Below are 27158 nucleotides of genomic sequence, written 5' to 3' on the forward strand. Positions count from 1 at the left end.
AGTTTAATTTGGTTGCAACTTGGCAAGTCACTAATAAGTCCTACCTGTTCCCTAGTTATTCTGTTCTGCTGGAGACACTTGTAGAATATCTGGTGATTCTCCCGAATCTTTCCTACCAGTAGGTTTCCATGCCCCTGTATTAGTCACTCCCATCCAAATGATGAATTTCCTCCTTATTGCAGTCTTAACTGGCCTGTCCCAGATCCTGCCATTATTTGCCTTGAATGTGGAATAGACAGCGAGGGAAACGTTCTGTTAATTTCCAACTTGTCAAATGTTTTGTGAATTATCTAAATTTCACTGTGACCCACCTCTCATTCTTTGAAACTCTAGAGAACATAGGCCGAGATTCCTCATCAGACAATCTCACCATCTGAGGGAATAATCTGGAGAATGCCCACTGCACTTCCTCTCAGGTCAGTATATTCTTTCTGTGATTCGGTCACCAAAACTGTGCACAATACTCCAGCTACAGTCCCACCAACATGCTGTGAAACTGTTTCAACATGTCTTTACATCAATGTTCTGGCTCCCTTAAAGGAAGGCGAACCAAACTTTAACTTTCCACTTACATATATTCCTCCAAACACCCTTCACATTCATTACATTTACGAACTCACTGAGATCTTATAGAAACCCTTCCGAAAATCCAGTATATGCCAATTCGACACTTTCCCCATTATCTATGCTATAAGAAACAACTTCAAGCAATTCCGAAGTTTACCAAGTATGATTTCTCTATCAGAAATACATGCTGATTCTCTCCATTGTTGCTGCTAATTTCTAAATAGGAAAAATGTCATCCTGTGTGATAGATTCCAACAGTTTCCCGACAAATGTCAAGTTACCTGGTCTACAGTTCTCCACACTATGTCTTTTTCCCTTTGTAGCTGTTTGGATCCCTTCCATTCATCTATAGTTTATCCACAATAGTTTCCGGTGTCTGCAGAATGTATAGGAAAATAAAACACAGTCATCGACAGTGCAATTAATACTACTATTGGTATTTATTTCTGGCATTTTCATATGAAGTACATCTGTTTCAGCAGACTTAGCAATGCTCAATCCAGCTACATGTTCAAGTACTACCTTGTTACTGATATGAATTGAGTTTGTCTTTAGCTCCAGGAGTCCGATACGATAACTTGGCATTACTGGGTGATTTTCTGATTCTTTCTCCATGAAGACAGATGCAATGTAACTGGTTATTTTGTTGGCCATTTCCCTGTTCTGCACAAGGACCTCTCCTCTCCCGATTACAAATTTCCATATTTGACTTTGCTTTTATTTTGTTTCTTTTGAAATGTAGATCGCAGATTGATGTAGTCTTTGTGGTCCAGTTTGTTAGCAGGTATGTTCTCTTTTTGATTTCCTTTTCAGTTTCATGGACTTCCATTTTTGTATCGTTAATGTCTGAGAATTCTCAGGTTTTCACATAGCTGGAATTCTTCTGAAGTCACTTCCTACGATTAATATATTTTCTAATTTGTTATGTTAACCATCACTGAGTCACTTTCTCACTCTTTGGTGTTTGCACCTGAAATAAATAGATGTATGTTTCAGACTTTGCAGTATTTCTAAAAACACCTGGTCCTGACCAGTTATATTCAGGAACACAGCAGGAGGATAGGGGGACAGAGAAAATATTGCGGGAGCACTGTTTGACTCTTTTCTATCATCACTGGCCAACGAGTGCCGTCGTGGACGACTGGAGTGTAGCGAATACTGAGCCCGTATTCAAGAAATGATAAAAAGATAAACTTGGGAACTAAAGACCAGTAATCCTAAAATTAGTGGGTAGGTTACTTTAGAAGATTTAGAGAGACTGGATATACATTCATTTGAAAGGCAGGGTATGGTTCGGAGTAAGACTAAAATGGTGCTGGAAAAGCAGAGCATGTCAGGCAACATCCGAGGAGCAAAAAAAATCGATGTTTCTGGCAAAAGCCCTTCATCAAATTCAGCACAGGAGTTTGTGCAAGAGAGATCGTGACTCACAATTTTGTTGGAGTTCTTTGATAAAGTGACCAGCAACGTTGAGGAGGTCTGGGTGGTATACGTAGTATAGGTTGATTCCAGTAAGGCCTTCTGTAAGTTTCCACATGGTACTCTGGAACCTCTGGAAGGTTAGATCGCATGGAATTGAGGGGGAGCTGGCAAATTAGGTACAAAATTGCCTTGATGGTAGGAAGGAGAGATTAATACTGGAAACATGCTGATCAGACTGGAGGCCTGTGAATAGTGGAATGCCTCAGGGGTTGATGCTGACACCACTACATATTCCATATATTACATGAGAATGTACAGGCATGATTTGTAAGTTTGAAGACGGCACTAAAACAAGCGGCATCACGGAGAGTGAAGAAGGTTATCAGAATTTTCAGAAATTTCAACAGTGCTTTGATCAGCTGCAGAAGTGGGCTGAGAAATGGCAAATGGATATTAATATAGATCAGTGTAAGTTCTTGTATTTTATAAAGTCAAATAAAGTTTCGAGTTTCATGGTGAATGGTTGGGTCCTAAGGAGTGTAGTGGAACAGAGGAACCTTGGAATTCAGATGCATGATTCTCTGGAAGTTGATTCAGATGTAGACAGTGAAGAAAGCTTTTGGCAAACTGGCTTTAATCGGTTTATATCACTGAGTATCGAAATTAGAGAGTTATGATGCAGTTATACAGAATGCTAGTCAGGCCTTATTGGTAACGTTATGTTCAGTTTTGCTCACTTTGCTATAGAAAGGATGTTATTAAACTGGAAAGAGTGCAGAAACCATTTACAAGGATATTGCCAAGGTCTCAATGGTCCGAGTTACAGAAAGAGGTTCGACAGGCTAGGACTTTTTACTTTTGTATGCATGAGGCTGAGGGAGGATCATATTGAAGTTTATAAGATCATGTCAGGCATGGATAGAGTGAATGCACCCAGTCTTTTTTCCCAGGGTTGGGCAATCACAGATTAGAGAGCATCAGTTTAAGGTCAGAGGGGACAGAATTAAAGGGAACTTGAGGAACAACTTTTTAACACAGGGGCTGTTGCACATGGATTGAGAAGTGGTTGAGGCGGATACATTAACAATATTTAAAAAGCATTTGAACAAATACATGGATAGTAAAGGATTAGAAAGGTATGGGACAATGGCAGGGAAATAGGTTTAGCGTGGATGGGCATTTTGGTTGCAATGGACCAGTTTGGGCTGAAGGGCATGTCTCCGTGCTGTCTGCCTCTGTGACTCGAACAACCATTGCTTGTCTCCACTGAATGTTATATTGTACTTTCCCAATTTACTGAAGATATCTTGACACTCTAGCCTCCAGTCTTCCATGATGTTTGACTGGAATATTTAAGCATTCTAAACTGTATGCAGACACCTTGTAAACTTTACCTTATAAATGGCATTATTCCTTAAATGCTGCTTCAGACCAAGGTTAATAATTCGTCCTTCTGACCACACAACATCAAATCCGAAATAACCTGCTCTCTAGTTTACTTCACAACATACTCTTCAACCCAAATCATATACACTTATGGAACGTATTTTTTCACAGCTTCAGCAGTCACTTAGTTAACGCTGTTAACCATTCAATAAGACTGCGGTATCCACAATACTTGTCTATCTCATTTCCAGAGCATGTGATGCTCCGATTTTCTGCGATTGTTTTGGGTTCGATATATAACACACCAATATTTGCTTCTTCTTGCTATCTGTAAATTCTACCTAAACTGATTCTGTGGAAGCTGAGGGACAGGTCTGTGTCGTTATTAGTGGTAGACCTGGGCAAGACATTCAGGGAGGCTCACCTCGACGCTGAGATGATCTGGAGAAATATCCCACAATACTGGACAAGCAACAATATCCTCCTCTCTCTGTTAGGATAAGACTTACCATATACTCTCTGCTCCCTCACACTCGCTGTATATCTGTTATAGCACCTAACCCAGAACAAGGTTCACGCTCTGTCTCCAAATAAGGCTCAGGCATTACCACTCTCAGTATTGAATTCAGCAACTAATAATACTATATGGATTCAAAACTGTAGACTGACTCATTCCAGACACCTCAAAACTCCCTCCACCTCTTCCAGCACAAACAGCATAGAACATAGAACATAGAACAATACAGCACAGAACAGGCCCTTCGGCCCACGATGTTGTGCCGAACTTCTAACCTAGATTAAGCACCTATCCATGTACCCATCCAAATTCCGCTTAAATGTCACCAATGATTCTGACTCGACCACTCCCACGGGCAGCGCATTCCATTCCCCCACCACTCTCTGGGTAAAGAACCCACCCCTGACATCTCCACTATACCTTCCACCCTTCACCTTAAATTTATGTCCCCTTGTAACACTCTGTTGTACCCGGGGAAAAAGTTTCTGACTGTCTACTCTATCTATTCCCCTGATTATCTTATAAACCTCTATCAAGTCACCCCTCATCCTTCGCCGTTCCAACAAGAAAAGGGCGAGAACTCTCAACCTATTCTCATACAACCTATTCTCCATTCCAGGCAACATCCTGGTAAATCTCCTCTGCACCCTCTCCAAAGCTTCCACATCCTTCCTAAAGTGAGGCGACCAGAACTACACACAGTACTCCAACTGTGGCCTCACCAAAGTCCTGTACAGCTGCAACATCACTTCACGACTCTTGAATTCAATCCCTCTGCTAATGAACGATAATACTCCATAGGCCTTCTTACAAACTCTATCCACCTGAGTGGCAACTTTCAAAGATCTATGTACATAGACCCCAAGATCCCTCTGTTCCTCCACCTGACTAAGAACCCTACCATTAACCCTGTATTCCGCATTCTTATTTGTTCTTCTAAAATGAAAAGGTTTGAATGAATAAATTGGGGAAAGTCCGTCTTTCCAGGGAATCAATAACTTTAGTTAGAGCTTGAAAACCATTAGTGAATGATTAAGAAAAGTTTGGATGAGAGTTCCTTCCACTCAATAGAGTTATTTAAATCGTGAACGACTTTCCAGAAATAAAACGTAGAAGCTGACTTCAGAGTGTTTTAAAAGATACACGAACAAACGTACAAGGAGGGAATTTACCATTGAGTGAAAGTCAGTGTGGTTGCGTAACAATTTCGAATTTGTTGACTTCAGACACAAAGATATTTCATGAACACGTACAACTGAATAAGACTGAGTATAGCAAGTTCATGGATTGGTAAGGTGTGGCGTATTATTCAAGATGAATCTCTGTAAATGGAGCCGATGTCGTAAAATATCTGCAGACAGAAGTTTTATCCTAATGACTAGGAATTGAATCGTCACTTGGAGACGCAACACCTACTTTAAAGATTAGACCACATTCACATGATGTTATGTACATTTCGTACATTCTTAACTCCACCCAAGAAATCCACCAAGAAGACTCTGTCCTTTTGTATTGTTAAACCTCGGTACTTCTCTGCAGCACGTCATTGAAGATAAAATATGCTCAGACCAAAATTCAGTTCAATACAATATTCAAACGGTCCTATGTGATTTTTTGTTTATTATTGCAATAACCTTTGTCAGTTTGCAACAAACCGTGCAACATGAATCCAGTTCAACATCTATTTTCCCGGAATTTAACGTAGTGCACATGGGAAACGTTATCCATCTGCTGGAAAATCACCTTCGGCTCTCTCTCCACATATGTCTCTTCACGTTTTAGATACTTGCAGTATGTTTGTTGATCAAAAAGTCATTACCCAGAAAAGATCGCTTCTCAATCCACAAACACGGGTATTTTCCCATAAACTTGGCTTTGCTCAATATCAACTTCTGTCTGTATCCCTCAACCCGACGATAAATTGAAGCTGCTCCATGTGAAGCTCAAACTGAAAACTTCGGCACAGCACACCCCACTATACTGGAACAGAGATACCGTGCACTGGTCACCTTCAGCACAGGAGCAACACATTAATGCTTACCTCCACATTCCTGGTTTTACCTTAACGTTTGGGAAACCGAGTTTCTCTGATTCCATGGCTAGTTAAGGGGATTATATGATCATTTTCAGTGGTTCTGTCCCCGCGTGAGGAACTCATTGTAATATGCATAGATTGATGAAATGTACAATTTCATCTTTTGCCTTCACTAACCCATGAGCTTTCTATTTTGTTTTGCATCTGTAGAAATCTTAAAATCTTCATCTTGAACAAACTCAATGACAGGTCTCCATTGTGTCTCTGGCATCAAACTTCAAAGTGTAAACCCCTTCTGAATTCTTCCACCGCAGTCCGCTGTTTGGGAAGTGTTCCTGTTGTGGAAAATGCACTTCCCCGTGTGTCACGTGCTGCTCCCAGTATGCGCTCTGGTACTGCACTCATTTTCCTTCTGACACTTGCTCACTGTGTTGCTGTGATCATACAGTGACTTGGTGTCGCACGGCCCAGGAAAATGATACAGATCAAGGTTTTTGCATTGTTGCCTTCAATTGTCAGTTTAGCCTTATTTTGAATTTTGAAATTGTCTGTTCTGTACACAAGTGCGTGTCAAAAACATCTGAGCGGAAGTTCGGTGCTCCAAATAATGACATTGAGCACTATGCACTCTCCTCCAGTCTGGAAAACAATTCCTCACAGGCAATCTAATAGACAATAGACAGCAGGTGCAGGAGTAGGCCATTCTGCCCTTCGAGCCAGCACCACCATTCATTATGATCATGGCTGAACATCCTCAATTTGTATCCTGTTCCTGCCTTATCCCCATGACCCTTGATTCCACTATCCTTAAGAGCTCTATCCAACTCTTTATTGAAAGAAAACCTCCTGCTGTCTCGGGTTCTTCATTCCGTTGACTTCAAATCTTCACAGAATTCAACAGACCTTGTTACATATTCATTTTCTTATTTTTGTTCAGATCACTGTGTGCATAGTGTGACAGTGGGAGTCTACTTGCCCAACAACCTAGGGATCAGACCATAGTCTTGGAACCTTACTGTGTTATTTATCATTTCACCAACACCGGGGAGAAATCTCTGCTGCTCTGCATAATTTACGCAATTCAATTATTCATAAGGTCATAGCGTTTCCTGCATCTGTGACGAGGTGGCCGAGAGGTTAAGTCGATGGACTGCTAATCTGTTGTGCTCGAATCCCACTCTTGTTGCTGTCATCAACGGCATTTCAGTGGTGCTGTTTTCAGGTGTTCACAGCTGTCGTATTGAAATTGGAACTCCAATGGTCAGTTTATATGCATCGAAGCTGTTACAAACTTTCAAAGAATAGTTTGAGCCTGTTGACTAAACTGTATTGAAATGTCGGTTGCATTGGGATAATGAAAAGCAGCGTGGTTTTCTTTTTCAAGTCAAGTTGCTGTGACCGTTTTTTCGTATGAAAGACATCCAGGAAAATCAAAGAACAAGAGCTGCGAAGTGCATGTTTATGCAAAGGGAATCTTAATGAATGTTTTGTCAGATGAAATCTGGAGGAGGTTGAGTAGAAGTAATTCATCCTGGTGAGAAGAGCACAGCGAGACTGCACAAAATAATGGAGATATTTCAAAGGGGCAGGGCGTGGGTGTAGGGGCACTGAGAACTGGCTGTAAATGCACAGTGGAGAATTGCCGATGTGGGTGCCGTGCATGGGCACGGAGAGACTTGCAAATTGGTATCACCCTCGCCCCTTGCTCTCGCCATTGATGAATGCTGGACATAAGGCACAGATAAACGCAAGATGTGGGAAGCAAGCTCCCTCTCGTTATGCACACACTGGATGCATCACATTGAACTATGAACAACTGGAGAAATCAGCATGTTACCGATAGGGAGTGAAACTAAACAGTGGATCAATAACCGCAGATTCATGCAACATAAACATGAAAAATAATTTAAAATGTAGGGTGTCGGTTTGCTTGCTGAGCTGTAGGTTTGATATCCAGACGTTTCATTACCTGGCTAGGTAACATCATCATCAGTGGCGACCTCCAAGTGAAGCGAAGCTGTTGTCTCCTGCTTTCTATTTATATCTTTCTCCTCGATGGGGTTCCTGGGGTTTGTGGTGATGTCATTTCCTGTTCGTTTTCTGACGGTTTGATAGATGGCATCTGGATCTATGTGTTTGTTTATGGCATTATTGTTGGAGTGCCAGGTCTCTAGGAATTCTCTGGCGTGTCTTTGCTTAGCCTGTCCCAGGATCAATGTGTTGTCCCAGTCGAAATTGGTATTTTTAATCCGTGTGTCGGGCTACGAGGGAGAGAAAGTCGTGTCTTTTTCGGCTAGCTGGTGTTCGTATATCCTGGTGCTAACTTTCTTTCTGTTGTCTTACTTAGTGTTTGTGGCAGTCCTTGCATGGAATTTTGTAGATGACGTTGGTTTTGTCTATGGGTTGTTCTGGGTCTTTTAAGTTTGTTAGTTTTTGTTTGAGAGTGTAGGTGGGTCTGCGTGCTTCTAGGATTCAGAGGGGTCTTAGTAGTCTGGCTGCCATTTCTGAAACTTCTTTGATATATGGTAAGGTGGTTATGTTTTCTGGCTGTGTTTGGTCTGCTTGTCGTGGTTTGTTCTTGAGGAATCTGTGGACTGTTTTTTTGAGTATCTGTTGTTCTCGAATACGTTGTATAGGTGGTTCTCCTCTGTTTTCCGAAGTTCGTCTGTGCTGCAGTGTGTGGTGGCTCATTGGAATACTATTCTGACGCAGGTTTGTTTGTGTGTGTTGGGATTGTTGCTGGTGTAGTTAAGTATTTGGTCAGTGTTTGTCGGTTTTCTGTATGCACAGGTTTGTAGTCCTCCGTTGTCCTTTCTTTCTACTGTGACATTCAGGAATGCGAGTTTGTTGTCGGTTTCTTCCTCCTTGGTGAACATTATGCCTGTGAGGGTGTTGTTGATGATGTTAAATGTCTTGACTATCTTGTTTCATTTTGTGATGACAAACGTGTTGTCTGCGTAGCGGACCCACATTTTGCTTTGATTGTTGGTAGGGCTGTTTGTTCTCGTCTTTGCATTGCCGCTTCTGCTATGAATCCTGATAGCGGAGATCCCATGGGTGGGCCGTTGGTTTGTTTGTAGACTATGTTGTTGAAAGTGAAGTGGGTGGTGAGGCACAGGTCCACTAGCTTCATGATGTTTTCGTTGGTAATGTGATTGATGGTGGTTGGTGTGTGTGATGGTCTCTTCTAAAAGTGTGGTAAGTGTTTCCTTTGCCAGGTCGATGTTGATGAAGGTGAACAGTGCTATTATGTCGAATGAGATCATTGCTTCCACTTCCTCTACTTTGGTGTTTTTGACGATTTTTAGGAATTCCTGGGTGGAGTGGATGGAGTGTTGTGACTCTTCTATGAGGTATTTCACTCTTGCGTGTCGTTCGTTGTCCAGTCTGTAAGTTGGTGTTCCGGGTAATGAGACTATGGGTCTGAGGGGGCTCCTGGTTTATGGATTTTGGTAGTCCGGTTCGACTTGTCCAACACATTGATCCTGGGACAGTCTAAGCAAAGACATGCCAGAGAATTCTCAGAGTCCTGGCACTCCCAACCACAATGCCATAAACAAACACATAGATCCAAATGCCATCTATCAACCCAGCAGAAAACAAAGCGGAAATGACATCACCACAATCCCCAGGAACCCCATCCAGGAGAAAGATCGAAATAGAAAGCAAGACACAACAGCTTCGCTTCACATGGAGGTCGCCACTGATGATGTTACCTAGCCAGGTAATGAAACGTCTGGATATCAAACCTTCAGCTCAGCGAGCAAACCTACACCATAAACCTCAACCTGAGCTACGAACCTTCACAAACTTTGCGATTTAAAGTGTCTTTATACGCATATCATTAATATACTTTTCATTATAATACCCGGCTGGTTGAAAGAAGAAGACACCACATTTCAAGATGGATGACAACGTTACCAATTTTGTTTTGAAATTGAGATCTATTTGATCATTTTACACAGTGAACAAGTTCATTTTAAATAATGCAAACCACATTCTCTCACCTGGAATAAAAGTGTGATTTCAATATAAACATTGTCCTTGCTAAGGAGCAGGTACTCAACATGAAAAATAGGATGTAATTTTTATTCAGCATAGATCAATTAGCACCATTACCTTACTTCGGATTGACTGCAGTGTGCACATGCTAACTGGTTTAAGAAAGAATGACTTTTGGAAACAATGATTCGGTGGTGACTAAAAATAATATTATGTTCTCATGATGCAGATATTCCACCAATGGCTCCAATGGTGGAAATGTTCAGTGGGCAGTATTTCTATGATGGTAAAGACGTATGTGAGCTGCCAGGGATGGGAGCTTCCACCTCATCTGGAGCAGCGTCTTTTGACGTGGACCAGGGAGCATTATCGCATCAATCTGGGAGTTCCAACCACACCTGGAGAAGCTTCTATTGACATGGAGCAGCAGGAAGCACTGGCACATCCGAATGCAAGATCTAACCTCATTTGGAGCAGCTTCAGTTGGCATGGAGCAGGGAGCTTTGCGAGATCCATCTGGGAGCTCCACTCTCAGCTGGAGCAGCTTTTAATGACATGTAGCAGCAGGGAGCATTAGGACATCAGAGTGATAGATCCAACCTCAACTGGACCGCTTTTATTGACATGCAGTAGGGAATATTGGGACATCAGACTGGGAGCTCCAACTTCAAGTAGAGCTGCTTCTATTGACATGGAGCAGCAAGGAGCATTGGAACGTCAGCTTGGGAGATCCAACATCACCTGGAACAGCTTGTATTTAAATGGAAGAGGAGGGAGGATTGGGACATTAGTCTGGGGGAAAGGATATTAAACTCTTTTAATCAAAAGTAAAATATGTTTCAACACCTCAGATGTGAATTGATTTATGAAGAATCTTTCCCGGGAAAATAATTAATTCTTTAGATAGTAAAGACAAGTCCTGCAAATATTCAACTCAGGAAAACGCATTGGCCCAGAGAGAAATGGGAGTGATGTTTCATGTCTTTGTCTTTTCTTTTCTGGCCGACCCTGCACTGGATTACATCACCGGAAGGACGTTTTCACTTATTTCCTGCAAATACGGACAGATCACTAACGTAATCTTACGTTGAAAATTAATGGGAATATGTGATGTTAGGCTGGAGTTTACCTCAAATTATGGTGAAAACGCAGCAAAGTCAGTTGCAATTTCCAAGATCAGCAGTGACCTTATTGATTGGCTGATCAGATTGTGAATGGTCGTTTTTTTAGGACAATTTGAAGTGAATCAATGATGGTGATTATCTTTGTTCTTTGTTCACCTTGTGACTGTTACTGTTATTGCTCATGTCCTTGTTAACACCACAGCTCTGCAGCGTGTAAAATCTCAGCTGTGCATCTGACCAGTGGTACAACCATTCGTATAGCTGGCTACGGATCAGGTGGTTGTAGGTTCGACTTTTACTTTGCACAAGCGCATTATGGAGATTCATCACACATCCAACCTAATCATTTTTGTTATGCTGAGGTGGATAATATTTGACATTTTCATCTCCACGAACGAAAATTCTTTCACTGTCTTCGACCAGTTAAACATTGCCAAGAGCTATCAGAGTAAAAATCACACAGCACCAGATGGTATTGAACAGACGTATTTGGAAGCACCAGTGTTCCATGCACTGCTTCTTCATCAGGTGTTTGTCAACTGTTGGAATCTAAAATGGCTTTGTGTGATTATTAAAATGTATCCACCCCAGTCCAACCCCAACACCTCCAAGTCATGGGTACCATCGACACCACGAACGGTCGGTTAAAGTCCAGATGATCTTCCAAAAGATCGCGCATATTGACACACACACCAAGTTTCTGCAGAAAAACACCCACCAGATGAAGGAGCGTCTATCCGAAAGCTAGTGCTTCCAAATAAACCCGCTGGACTCTGTCCTGATATTGTGTAATTTTTAACTTTGTCTACTCAACTCAAATACTGGCACTTCCATATCATAGACAACATCAGTCATGTCCCACCGTTGTCAGAGAAGGCAATCCTGGAATAGCCGCACACATTGCTCATAGGTACGTTTCATTTTCAGAAACCAATGCACTCAATTGATACAGCTCCTATGTATGGAAAGCACAGAAAAGAAATTTTGAGACTCAGTTTTGACAATATTTTGAAACTCTTTGGAAAGTGGAATCAGAGGAGAATGAAAATTAACTGTCCGACTGTGCAGAGAGAGGGAAGGCACTTTTCCCTTCTTTGATGAGCTGGGGTATTGACTGATCTAAGGCATGAAACAGATTCCTGGTAGAGCTGCGCTCTCTGCATCAGGAACAACAGGTTCTGATCTCCTGAACGGTAATGAAACCCAGGCCACTCAGTTAAAGCGCTGAATACTAACCACTAGACCACCAGGGATGAGGGCAGGAGCCGTTGCACCGTTTCTTCATAACACAGTTTTTGGAATTATGTCACTGCAGATATGTTTCCCCTCAAAAATGATTGAATTATCGAGTGTTTACAGCACAGATCTGGGTCCCTTCATCTCGTTTCCCAGCACTTGGTCTGTAACCTGTGAACTCTGACGTTTCATTTGAATGATAAGTTCTCTGGAACGTTTTAATCTCGTAAAACACAATAAATGGGATTAAAGTTTGAGATGGGAACTGAATCCCATTTTTACCCATAGACTGAAGCACGCAGACACATTTCCCCAAGTGTGACACAGGCCTCGGGAGAAAACAAGCAGAAAGTAAGATTTCACCGACTTGTCTGATGTTGTCCCATTTCTGAGTTCAACACCAATGTCTGGTTACAGCAAAGAAAGGAAGCATTCATCTCCTCCCGTCCCAGTGTTCCTTACCCATTGTTTCCCCATTACTCTGTCGTTTATACTGCCGTTCTTGCTGCCAAACGTGATCACTGCTCACGCCCGCTATTTCCTGTCCTGTCTAACGTTTTGCCCCAAGTTCTTGGAATGAAAAACAGGAATGGCCTATTCCAAGCACTTTTCTAGCTTACAAGGACAGTTTTATCACCACTGAGCAAGCACATTGCCAGCTCAAAGAGAAGGTCTCATCCTTTAGAAACTGAAAGACAAAGATGATTGGATATCCTCAGTATTGTAAACCAAGCAACAAGACTGGAATAGGGCCGAGGGGTTCACGCACAGAAGGATGGGTGAATAGAATGGTGAATCTCTTGGTGTCCTGGGTGATGTTAACAGAAATCTTCCCTGGTAGTATAGTGATGAGGATTCAGTGATTTCACTGTCATGGCTTGTTAAAGGTTAACCTTTACAGTAATCAATATGAAATACGGCTTGATATTTCGAAGCAGAATGATGTTGTGTAGCAGACAGAATCGTTTCCCTGCATGACCTAATGAGAGAGCTCAGAAGAGCCAGGAGGAGACATGAGAGCCACGAGGAGATATTAGAAGTTGTTCGCGGATAGGGTCAGGGTTAACCCTCAGGCTTTCCATAGGTATGTCAAGAAGAAAAGAATGACGAGAGGTAAATGAGGTCCAATCAAGAATAATAGTGGAAAGTTGTGTGTGGAGTCAGAGGAGACATGGGAAACACTAAATAAATATTTTTCGACAGTGTTCACTATATAAAATGAAAATGTTGACGAGGAAGATACAGAGATACTTGCATCTAGACTCGAAAAGATTGAGGCTCACAAGGAAGAGATATTAGAAATACTGCAGAGTGTGAAAATAGAGAAGTCCTCTGGGCCGGATGGGATCTATCCTAGGATCCTCTGGGAAGCAAAGGAAGAGATTGCCGAGCCTGTGCCATTGATCTAGAAATCATCATTATCTACAGGAGCAGTGCCTGAGGACTGGAGGATTGCAAATGTGGTTCCCTTGTTCAAGAAGGGTAGTAGAGACAACCCTGGTAATTACAGACCAGTGAGTCTCACTTCAGTTGTTGGTAAAGCGTTGGAAAAGGTTATAAGAGATAGGATTTATAATCATCTATAAAAGAATAATCTGATCAGGGACAGTCAGCACGGTTTTGTAACGGGTAGGTTGTGCCTAACGAAACTTATGACTTTTTTGACAAAGTGACCAAACAGGTGGATGAGAGGAAGCAGGTTGATGTGCTGTATATGGATTTCAGCAAGGTGTTCGATAAGGTTCCCCACGGTAGGCTGTTATACAAAATGCTTAGGAATGGGATTGTGGCAGACACAGCAGTTTGAATCAGTAATTGGCTCGCTGAAATACAACCGAGGGTTGCAGTTGATGCAACATGTTCATCCTGGTGTCCAGTTACTAGCGGCATTCCGCAAGGGTCGATATTCGGTCCACTGCTATTCGTCATTTTTATAAATGACCTGGATGAGGGATTAGAAGGGTGGGTTAGTAAATTTGCGGACAGCACTACGGTCGGTGGAGTTGTGGATAGTGACGAAGGATGTAGTAGGTTGCAGAGAAACATAGTTCGGATGCAGAGCTGGGCTGAGAGGTGGCAAATAGATTTTAATGTGGACAAGTGTGAGGTGATACACTTTGGATGGAGTAATCGGAATGCAAAGTACTGGGCTAACGGTAAGATTCTTGGGAGTACAGACGAGCAGAGAGATCTCGGTGTCCATGTACACAGATCCCTGAAAGTTGCCACCCAGATTGACAGGGTTGTTAAGAAGGAAAACAGAGTTTTGGCCTTTATTAATAGAGGAATTGAGGTCTGGAATGAGAAGGTTATGCTGCAGCTGTACAAAGATCTGGTACGGCCACATTTGAAGTATTGTGAACAGTCCTGGTCACCGAATTTTCAGAAGGATGCTGACTCTTTGGAAAGGGTGCAGAGGGAATATTCTAGCACGTTGCCTGGTATGGAAGGAATGTATTACGAGGAAAGACTGAGGCCCTTCAGGCTGTTCTCGTTAGAGAGAAGAAGATTGAGAGGTGACTTAATTGAGATATACAAGATAATCATAGGGTTAGATAGAGTGGACAGGGAGAGTATTTTTCCAAGAATGGGGACGGCAAACACGAGGGGTCATAACTTTAAAGTGAGGGGAGATAGGTATAAGACAGATGTCAGAGGTAGTTTCTTTACTCAGAAAGTAGTTAGGGCATGGAAAGCTTTGCCTGTAACGGTGGTAGATTCGCCAAGATTAAGTGCATTTACATCGTCATTGGAGAGGCATATTGACGTACATGGAATAGTGTCGATGGGATGGGCGTCAGATTAGTATGACAGGGCGGCGCAACATCGAGGGCCGAAGGGCCTGTACTGCGCTGTAATATTCTATGTTCTATATGCTGCAGTTCCACATCAGCAATGTCATCGGCAATTGCCTGACGTTCAATCAGTTTAAAACAAGAACGGAGGGGGAGTCAGGAAAACGGAAGGGGAATAGTGGTTTGTGAGAGTTAACTACATGCCTCGTGGAGCCAGGTACAATGTAGATACTGAATATCGGTTTTCCTGTTTACCTTGGTATACTGATCACTACGTATCAATGACCCAATATTGTCTGCCCTTTGTGTGTTGTTCTTTGTACATTTCACCTCAGTTCAGTGCTCCGGGGGACCACACTTTTTTAAATTTGGCACATTTTACTCAGATCGGTTTTGCAGCTTCATATTAAGGCCAACAATTTTAGGAACAAATAGTCACCCTTCAGACCATCAAGTCGACTCCGCTATTGAATGGTTTCATGTCTGATCTGATAACCTTGACCTGCACATTCTTGCCTTTCACCGTAATGCTTGATGTCTTTGCTGTTTGAAGATCTGCCGATCTCAGCCTGATTACACCTAATGACACTTCCTCAACAGCCTTCTGCTACAAGAAAGTCCACTGATACGGAACTGTCTGAGAGAATAAATGCTTCTTCATCTCTATTTTAATTGTGAGATCGGCATTCTAACACAAAGTTAGAAATCACACAACACCAGGTCATAGTCCAACAGGTTTAATGCAAGCAATAGCGTTTGGAGAGCAACTCCTTCATCAGGTAGCTGTGGAGTACACAGTGGTAAGATACAGAATTTATAGCGAAAGGTTACATTGTAATGTCACTGAAATTATACATTGAAAAATACCTTGATTGCTTGTTAAGTCTTCCATCTGTTAGAATGACAATATCAGGTTCATTTCTTTCTTATGTAAATCGAAAAACGTTCTTTTAACAGTTATATTCTCAGGTGGACTTTACCAATTAGTGTCAGCACAGATAATATGTTGAAGGGATTAGTCCCTTTGTGCTGCGTCCTTGCCATAATGTTTAGACTGACTCTAATCTAAAAAAAGCAACACGCTGCAGGCAAGAATGTCTTAAGACATGGTACATTGGTGAAGCTGAGCAGAGGCGACCACAACGGAATGGGCGCTGCACATTAATCAACAGACAGGTGTGCCCCTTCTCAGTTGGAGACCACTTCAGTGACCCAGGACATTCGACCGCGGATCTTTGGGTGACAATCTTCCAAGGCGGTCTTCGGAACAGGCAGCAGCTAAAAGTGCCCCCACAGAGACTGATAGCTAAATTCGGTACCCATGGTCATTGGGTTCATGTCACAGTACAGGTGATCCCATTGCCATATCTACAAACAGAGACCCTCCTACACACACACACACACACACACACATCCGTCTGTGGAGTGAAATTGTACTTCCAGAGTTACATTGTACTTTGCTCAAAAACTGCATGAATCCATGTAAGTCTCTGGTAACTCATTTTTATAAATTAGAATCAGTCTAAACATTATGGAACAGACAGCAGCAGAGGGGGGCAAAACACCAGTTGTTAAATTTCACCTGAGAATGAAATTTTAAAATAAAAATGTTTTGCGCTTTGCATATGAAAGAAGTGAAGCTAACATGGTCATTCTAACAGATCGGAGACTTAGCAAACAATCAAGGTATTTTTCAATGTACAATTTCAGTTACATCACACTGTAAACATATGCTATATCACAAATTTTGTGATTTACAACTGTGGACTCCACAATCACCTGATGAATGAGCACTGGTCCGAAAGCTAGTACTTCCAATTAAACCTGTTGGACTATAACCTGGGGTTGTATGATTTTCAAATTTGCATACCCCAGTCCAAAACCGGCATCTCAAAGTCATTTGATACGAGGTGCTCTGGTCACAGAACCAAACTTTCTGCATCCAACTTATTAAATCCTTGAAAATACCTATATGTTTCAATAAGGATCATTTTGTAGTACTGAGTCTCAGCAGGCAAAGGCAACTGATTTCAGCGTTTCTTCCCATTTGATTTCATCTCCTCTATGAAATTCTCACTGACTCTGACAGAACTGCTACCTTTGCTGTTTTGTAATGTCAGGAACTCATGTTCAATTTCAGATTTCCATAAGGAACAACATTTTTTTTTTCCCTGACTGGAAATCAACATTGGGAATTAGCAGTGAGACAGCTGCATTTCAGCACGTTCGCACCAAGGACGACATATGCAATGCTTGGAAATTTTCTTGATGACTTTGTTTTTGCCTGTTTTGTTCATTTGAAAAATGACAGTTTTTGAGTTTTTAAAACCATGGCGAATGGTCCTTCAGCCTATTGCATCATTATCAGTTATCAAACATCTGGCTTGGAATCACAGTTTTCAGACGTGACTCGTCGCCTGGTGTGTTCTAAAATTTCAAGTCTTCTGTTAAATTGTTATTCAATTTCTTAAGGGCTTAAGTGGAACAAAAACATCTCTGTGAACGAACAGTCCTGAAAGACAAACTCTTTCTCGGAGCCATTTGTCAGTTTTCCTCATGATGCTGCGGAAAATGTTTCTGCGCTCACATCTGAATTGGTTTACCCTGTTTCTTCTTCAGCTTCCTCCTTCTTTCGATTAAATGGTTTAGACTCCAGTACAGACACAAGGTGCAGGTTGTGGAAGTCACGTGTTTGTACTTTCATTGACACTCTGTCTCGCCGGGAGCTGCAGACCTTCCCCACCCTGATTCAGACAGCACTGTCCCTCCTGTGACATTTCCCATGGAGAATGGAAGGACAGTCATTAATAACCCGCACTTGGAAACGGAGCGACAGTTTTAAAATATATACACTGCCCCAGCCAGGAATTGAGCTCCGAACTCCCGCATAACATACGGTGACACTAACCACTATACTAGCAAGGACAACAGTTTCAAAGGAGACACTTCAGCCCGTTGTGGTTGCATTTGTCAAAAGCAACTGCTTAACGACCATTTAGCCCAAAGCCTTACAGGTATTGGCAGAAAATATTCACATCTGAATATTCCTTCAGGTTATAAGGGTTGCTGCCTCTCTGACCCTTCCAGACAGTGTGTTCCAAATTCCAACACCCGCTGGCCTATACCGCTTTTCCACACATCTACTTTAACCATTCTGTCTCTCTCCTTAAATTTCTGCCCCCCTGTGATCGTTCTTTCCATCGCTGGGAAACGCTTCTTTCAGTCTACCTTATCTATACCTCTCACAAACCCCTCTGCACGGTGACAAACAACCCCACTCTGTCCTGTCTCCCTTCATGACTGAGACTCTTCTGCCCAGACACTATCCGAGTGAATCTCTCCTGCAACTCTCCCAGTGCGATCTCATCCCTGGACAATTCTAGCACTGAGCCGAATGAACATATTTCCATTCTGTGACAGCATCGGGGGTGGCTCTACAGCATTTATTGCCTTCCGGTTTGGAGTCACGTGGACGCCAGACCAGATAAGGACTTCAGTGAAACAGATGGGTTTTTAAGACAACGGATTCTTAATTCTAGGCATTTATTGCATTCACATACGATCATCGTCGTGGTGTGGTGGGAATCCAACCCGTCTCCACTGAATATTAACAATCCAGCGAAAATACCACTAGGCTATCGCAGAAAGCCCTCCTGGGGGATCTTTCCCAATAGAGTCACTTTTCCCCAGTTATTCCCTATGCCCTTTCATTGAGCCTCACACTCCAATAATCTCTGGTCTATGTCAGTAAAAGCTGCGAACAGAGAATTGATCTCACAGCCACGATATCCAAACGGATCAGGTGATTTGAAGGTGCCAGTGAAGAGATTGGGGCATGGTCACCCAGCAACAGTGAGTGCAACAGCACAGACTGGATGGTATCAACGTGAAAATGTATGTTAGATTGTGCAATGCCTCAGTCAAATGGGATGAGGGACGTAAAAGAGAGCTAGGGAGAGTGCGAGGGAGAGACATCTTTGAGAACTTTTGGGTTTAAATTCTGATATTTGAAACGCAGAACAACAAAATTCGATGGAATAGAAATCATCACCTCGGAGAATATTATCTTGTAAAAAACGATTGATTTCTTACCGTGTTTCACCAAAAGTAAAGCTTTGAGAGAACGGACCCCTATGGTGTGGATTAGAGCCGAGGTCGCTGCAATCACAACGCAGAATGCGAACTACTGAACGGTTACAGCTTTCCACAGACCACGCTTGCAAACTGCAACCAGTATGGTAGCAGAGGAAATGTCAGGAAGAATGTACAATATCAGGACTTAGCGGCAGGCATGTGGGAACGCAAAATGAACCGAATCTTTAACTTTTGCATCCCCAGAGATTGTGGAGGTTCCATGAATGAGAGTACAGGAGAATGGGATTAATGATACTCTCCAAACTTTTGGGAGAGTGCAGAACATTGTTGAAACGGATGCTTCAATAGCATTATATTTGAATATCGGCGACTTCATCACTTTGCCCACACAAGGCAGGACCAACTGCTGCATGCAATCACACATAATCCCAGTTCCAGACCCGGAATCAGAGAAACTGTGTGAAGCAGCCACGAAGATCCAATTGGAAACTGGGATGGAATGACAGGAGAGAGGCGCATGTATTTCCGAGGTTGGCACAGCTCCTCGTCAAAAGCGGGGCGGAAGGGAATACTTGACCCCATTTATAATATTATGACCATAAACAGTACATGTTGCTGAGACAGCCGATTAGCGCATCCGAAGTGTGTGGAGACTTTAACTTTGGGGAGGCAATGTACGAAATTTCATTTTCCTGTTTGGATCAGTGGTTTTGACAATAGCATCGGCTTTTGTTCGCATCAACTCAGAATCAGCTTCTTGTTCCCAATAAATACTGCAACCTGGAGAAGGTGGTGTTGTGGTTATATAATAAACGAGTCATCCTTGGGGACTCACACACGGAACTGGTAATGTTAAAGTTTGACGAATAGAACCTGGAATGGAAGCCTGACCTCAGGAACAGAGAACATGCCTTTAATTTCCTGCAATCCCATTCATGAATGTCGCTTATACAGGGGATGCTACCATCTTTACCCAATCCTACCTACTTGTGCCTCCAGGACCTGACCGAAATAGCTGACCCTTAATCCGAGAATGACGACCGTGTGGGAAAGCAGGCCATTCGGCCCTTCCAGTCGACACCATCTCTCTGAAGAACATCCTAGCAGACCCACACTTCATAACTATTCCGGTCCCCTTCATTTCCCATGTCTGATCCCAGTAGCCTGCACACCTTCAGTCTGTGGGAGGAAACTCACATAAGCAAAGAGAGAATGTGCAAACTGCACACAGTCACACGAGACTGGGATCAAATCCATGTCTCTCGTGCAGCGAGGCAGCAGCGAATCAGGAAGAACCACAAATGCTGTCCTGACCAGCGACATCCACACCCAGTGGGTATATCAGGAAGAATAAAAACACATTCACAACATGGACAACGGGACTTACGTCTGCGTGGACATGAATTCAACCAATCGTTCATCCTGGGTAGATACAAGGACACCGATATCACCGAGAAACCAGCGCAATTCGGGGTTCAATTCCCTGCTGAAGTGGAAACTCATCTACTCAGTCAAACTGGGGACAGACTTTTCAACAATCCCGTCTATGAGAAGGGCTCAATGAGCAGATGAACCTCCAGAGTAACCAGCAAGATTACATATTCCAGAAGGAGATCAATTAAACTGTCAACGCTGCTGTTCATCCAAACCAGCTGCCAGTTTCATAGCGTCAAAGTCACAGACACACACAGCATGAAAACAGGCCTTTCACTCCTACCAGCTCAAACTGAACATAATGCCAATCTAAACGAGTCGCATCTGACGACTCTTGTAACTGCTGAGGGTTAATAATGCCATTTTGATATTATTACTGCATTGTTAATATGAATGTCCAGATATAATTCTGTGGACACGAATTCAAACCCTGGCATGGCAGATGCTGGAATTTTATTTAAATAAATACCTAGAGTCTAATGATGATGTTGAATCAGTAGATCTGATTCACTAATGCCTGATAGGGAAGGAAACTGCCTTACCTATCTGATCTGGCTGGTATGTGACTCCAGATCCATAATATCGTGGTTGATTCTGAACTTCCCTCTGGGCAATAAATTATATACCAGGCATGAATGAATAGCTTTTGTTAATCCCACTGATACTTTCGAATTCATTTATCGATCCAAATATCCTGTAAATATTGTAAATGTACATTCATTCATCACTGCCTCAGGAAGTAAATTGCACACATAAACCATCCTCTGTTAAAAAAAAGCCTCTCATGTCTTATTTTAAATCCCTCTTTTCACTTTAAACATTTGCCCTCTCGTCTTGAAGTGCCCCCTCCTTAGAGAAAAGACAGTTACAGTTAACTCGAGCCGAACTCTCAATAATTTATAAATTTCTATCAGGTCGCCTTTCAAACTCCAGTGCTCGAGTGAAAGTAGTCTCAGAATGTCCAGCCTTTCGTTATAAGACAAACCTTCCCCACTCGCCATACGCTGGCATACCTGTTCTAAACCTACTCCAGCTGAATAATTTCCTTGCTATTTCTGGGCGACAAGAACTGGACACAGTTTTCCAGAAGATGCATCACCCAATGTCCTATTCAACTTCAACAGAACGTACCAACTCCCACGCTCAAAGGACAGAGCAACGAAGGTGAGATGACATTTTTTTTAACTATTCTGTCTATATATGAAGCAAATTAAAATGAATTATGTACTTGCATTCCTGGCCTCTGTGTTCCACAACACGATGCAATGCCCGATCATTAGTTGTATAAGCCCTACTAATATTTGATGTAGCAAAATGCAATACCTTCCATTTATCCAGATTGAACTTCATGTGACATTTTTCAGCCCAAAGACGCAATGGATTAAGATCCTTCTGGAACCTTAGATCACCTTCTTTACAGTCTCCAATTCTGCTCCCCTTTGCAAGCTTATGAACCATGGCTTCGATGAGTTCTATTGTTTTCTCATACAGGTCAACGATTTTTAATTATTTGTCGTGGCCATCATTTAGCTGTTTGAAGATCAGGTAACAATTAGTTATGTCGTTAACCATGAGGAAGAAAGCCATAGACTGCAGGGAGATTGGAAACAATTGGCAAGAAAATGTGCTGAAAGGAATTCAATCCAGTGAAGTGGGTGATAATGAATTTGGGGAGGATCAATGATAAAAGTGTGAATACCGAGTGGTTTAAAGTAATAAAAGAGAAATTGGAGTAGACATTCACGAATATTTGAAGGTGATTGGACAAGGGATCAAGTGGTCTAGAGGGGTTGGAGATACTTTCTGTTCTTGACCGCAGCTGGGAATATAAGAGCAGGGAAACGATGCTGGAACTTTAGCAACGGCCGATTCAAGATCAATAGACAGGGGAATCAGATGGACGGAAGTGCGTACTGCAGGTGCTGGAAATCATAATCAAGATTACAGTGGTGCTGAAGAAGCACAGCAGGTCAGGCAGCATCCGAGTTGCAGAAAAAAATAACGTTTCAGGCAAACGCCCTTCATCAGGAAAAAAGGTGGGATCCTCGTGGATGGAGCGATAAACGGGAGGACTGGGTCTGGGAAGAATTTAGCTGAGAGTGCAAGAGGTGGATAGAGATGGGGTGAAAGGTGATAGGTCGGAGAAGAGGGTGGAGCGGATAGGTGGAAAGGAAGATAGACAAGTGGAACAGGTCAGTAGGATGGTGGAAAGTTAGAAAGTTGGAACTCAGATAAGGTGAACGTGGAGAGATGAGGAAACTGGTGAAGACCACGTTGATGCCCTGGGGTTGAGGGTCCCGAGGTGGAAGATCTGGCGTCTGGTGGTGAGGGAATGGCGGTGGAGGAGACCCAGGAACTGGATGTCCTTGGAAGAGTCGGGAGACGTGTTTATTGATGTTTTTGGTCATGGGGCGTTGGAGTTGAATGTTGCGGGTTCCCTGGAAATGTTCTCTGAAGCGCTCTCGAAAATGTGTCTGTTGGCCCCAATGTAGAGGAGACCACATCGTGAGTAACAGATGCAATAAACGACATGTGTGGAAGTGCACACGGACATTTGATGGATGTGGAAGGCTCATTGGAGCCTTGGAAGGATGTGAGAGGGAAGATGTGGGTGCAGGTTTTGCAATTCCTGTGGTGGCAGGGGAAGGTGCCGTGAGGGGAGGGTGGGTTTTTGGAGGGCGTGGACTTGACTAGGTAGTCGTGGAGGAAAGAGTCTTTGTGAAAAGTGGATAGGGTTGGGGAGGGAAATATAAATTCCCCTGTCACTGCAGAAATTGCAAAACCTGCACCCACATCTACCTCCTCACCTCTGACCAAGGCTCTAATGGTGGCTGCCACATCCATCAAAGTTTCTCCTGCACTTCCACACATGCCATTTCTTGTTCCGGTCCTCCCGATGCGGTCTCCTCTAAGTTGGAGAGAGGAGATGTGTCCTCACACAACACTTCAGAGGATATCTCCAGGATAACCGCAAGAATCAACCCCAGTGCCCCATGGCCAAACATTTCAACTCCCCCTCCCACTCTCCCGAGGACATGCAGGTCCTGGGCGTCCTGTATCGCCACTGCCTCACGACCCGATGACTGGAGGAAGAAAGCCTTATCATCCGCCTCGGGACTCTTCCACCCCATGGCATCAATTTTGACTTCATCCGTTGCCTCATTTCCCCTCCCCTACCTTACCCCAGTTCCCACCTTCCAACTCAACACCATCCGCCTGACTTGTCCCCCCGTGCATCTTGATTCCCACCTGTCCACTCCACCTACTTCTCTGACATATCATGTTCACCCCACGCCTGTATCGACTTACAGCACTCTCAGCTACCTTCTCCCCAGCCCCACCCCCTTCCCATTTGTCTCTCCATCCCATGTGCTCCCAGTCTTATTCCTGATGAAGGGCTTTTGCCTGAATCGTCCATTTTTCCTGCTCCTCAGATGCTGACGGACCTGCTGTACTTCTCCAACACAACTCTAATCACGAGGGGAGTCAGTTGATTGAGAAGATTTTCAGATATTTTCTATTGTTGACCACAGACTGTGGATGATAGCAGAACTTTAGCAATCACCAGTTTAGGGAACAGCTAAAGGACTGAGCACAAGTCTGGTCACGGCATAAATCAATATTTTTCTTAAAATTGTAAGATAAAAGATGGAAGGCTGAAGTATGCAACTTTGCCCATCAAGACCGTTTCACCAATGAGTTTCTCACTGATACGATTCAAAGTCAGGGTGCTATGGGCCTTGGAGGGGAACTTGAAAATGGTGGCGTTTCGTTGCATCTTCCAACCTTGTTATATAGTCAGTATAGCTGTTGAGCTTTGAAGGTTGTCAAAATGCCCGAATGACTTACTCCAGTGCATCTTATAGTTGGTGCACTCTGCTGCAATTGTGCCTTAGCGGTGAAGGGAAGGAATATTGCAGGTGTTGAAGAGGGTACACTCAAGTGACTGCATTGTCGTGGACGGTGTCCAGTTCCTTAAGTGTTATTGAAGTTATACCCATCTAGGTAAATGGAGAGAGTTACATTCCATGTCTCTTTTGTGCCTTGCAAACGATGTAGGATTCACAGAACAATGAGTTGAGTTTATAATCGAAAAATGTCTCAAGAACATGTTATTGTTGTCAAAGTATTTATGTAGCCAGTTTCGATAAGCTTTTCCCCTGAAATAATAGCTCTGTGGACGATTACACGGGGTAATTTGTTTACAGTAAAGTTATTGAATGTCAATGAGATATGATTAAATTCTCGTTTGTCAGAGTGATCATTATTCTATTTCCTCCTTGTGTTGACCAATTTGATTCCATTCGCTGTCTGATTTCAAGTTCCAATTCCCATCTGTGCTTGAAATTTCAACCGTTTCTTCGCATAAATGTCTCCTCCTGCTGTAATAATATGTAAGGATGCTGCAGGGGACAGCAGAGATTAATGAACATGTTGTCAACACTGGAGAAAATGGAGCTTCGTGGAATGATTGGTTAGGCTAGGATTATTCTCCTTGAAACAAAGGAGATGGAGGGGAGCTCTATAATCACATAATAACATTTATAAACGTTCAATATTCATGGGATCTTGACAGGGTAGTTACGGGCAGGTGGTTCACCCTCTGGTATGAGGAGAGCACCAGAGGACATGAACTCAGAATTAGATATTACCTAATTCAAAAATGAGGAGTAATTTCTTTGCTCAGGGGCCAGTGAATCGGTGGAACTCCTTGCCGAAATTGTTATTGAGGCTGAGGTGTTGTGTATTTTCAAACTATGCCAGACACATATTTAACCAGAAAGATGATGAAGCTTTGTCGTGGCAATGCTGGAGAATGGAGTTGAGGCTTATCAGATCAGCCATGAGTTCGTTGAATGGTGGAGCAGACTCGATGGGCTGAATGGCCGACTTCCAATCCTACATCATTTGGTCTAACGTCTTATTTTATTGATACCTTTAGAATTCTGAGGGGATGGGATGAATGATAGAAAAGGTTTCTCAAACTGATCAGACAGATCTGGAACTAAGCTCATAAGGTCATGAACAGGAAATGTGCTGTGGCCTGGATACAACAAATGGCACTGGGCACACCGCAGATGGGTATGTGCAGATGTTGTGATTGCTAAAGAAAATTGGTGGATATAATATTGTTGCCAACTTGGTGACCACGCTGGATGCTGGATCATGGTATGATTCACACAGCAAAAATTTGTGAAAGAATGAAAGATTCGTTTCATTGGAAAAGTTTTCTGCGGTTCCAATTCAATTGACTGTTTAAAATACTGATCAGAACTTTGTGTGGAGTATTACATTAAAATTCACAATGCCATTGGATAAAATATTGCACCCGATCTCTCCTTATTTGTTCCCCTTTCATTCGATGTAAATTCATAGAAAGTCAAGATGGAATGAAAGGAGGAAGGAAACGTTTGCACTCCTTTTCATTATCCCAATGTAACTTACAACAGAATCAAATTGCTTTACTTCGACTTTGATGAGATATCGATTTATCACAAATCTCCGTTGCAATGAAGGGCAAGAGCAAGATTCTCCACCCAAAGTATCCTAAAGATGCGAGGCACAAAGGAAAACAAGAGCTGCTTATGATGGAAATAACAGCCAGAGAAGGATTCAATGAGCAATGGAAGAGCAACCCGTCGCCTGAACCCCTAGGAGACTTCAGCCCATTGCAAAGGGGCTCACATGTGACCCCGTCAAGATCACATTTGGTGCACCGAGGGGATAAGAAATTCCCTGAGCCGAATCGAATCCACACCATTATGTTTCTGCTTTCAGTGGAATAATAATACCAGCAAAATACAAGCAATTGACCTCGTCCTTGGAAGGAATACCTTGTCCTTGATTTATTTCGAGTCGGAACTGTCTCAGAATGAACCAGCAAACATGAAATTCCCGTCACATTCACACGCACATTTAATCTTGACGCATAATTTCTTCAGATAGTTTCTCTCTCACGTGAAGAAGTATATACGGAGAGAGGAGTGAAGGTGATGTTTTAGCTCGATGGTCTTTCTCATATGGCTGAACATGAACTGGGTAAAATTCCCGGAAATGCAGTTTTGTTCGTTTCATTTTATTAATTTTGCTGTAACTTCACTCTGTTCAATCCAATGATCGGAAGTGAATTGGATATATATGATTGGAACGTTTAATGTTGTGTTCAATTTTGCTCCGAATTTATTTCAGCTTAAAGAAAATACTGATGAGAAAAACAGAAGGTTGAACTACAAAACAAGATGCCAGTTTTGATGCTCAGTTACTTTGGCTGATTTCAGTGGGTATCAAATGAACCCAATATCATGGCGATCGTCCTCCCATCTTTAAGGCACGGGATTAAAGCAGGAAATCGATCTCCAAGAGACGGGTCACTTCCTGTTCATTATGGAATAGCTTTCCTTGACAATATACAAAATCTGCTCAGTTCCATTTATAATGCTTCATGTGGTATATTAATATAAATCTTTCAAAACTGAGGTTTTTTTTGCTGAATCTTACTCAGCTGCATTCGCTTCCGATATTTATTTGCATCTGAAGTCGTCCAA

The sequence above is a fragment of the Chiloscyllium punctatum genome, chromosome 21, assembly GCF_047496795.1.
Source record: "Chiloscyllium punctatum isolate Juve2018m chromosome 21, sChiPun1.3, whole genome shotgun sequence".
In the NCBI taxonomy this organism is placed as follows: Eukaryota; Metazoa; Chordata; class Chondrichthyes; order Orectolobiformes; family Hemiscylliidae; genus Chiloscyllium; species Chiloscyllium punctatum.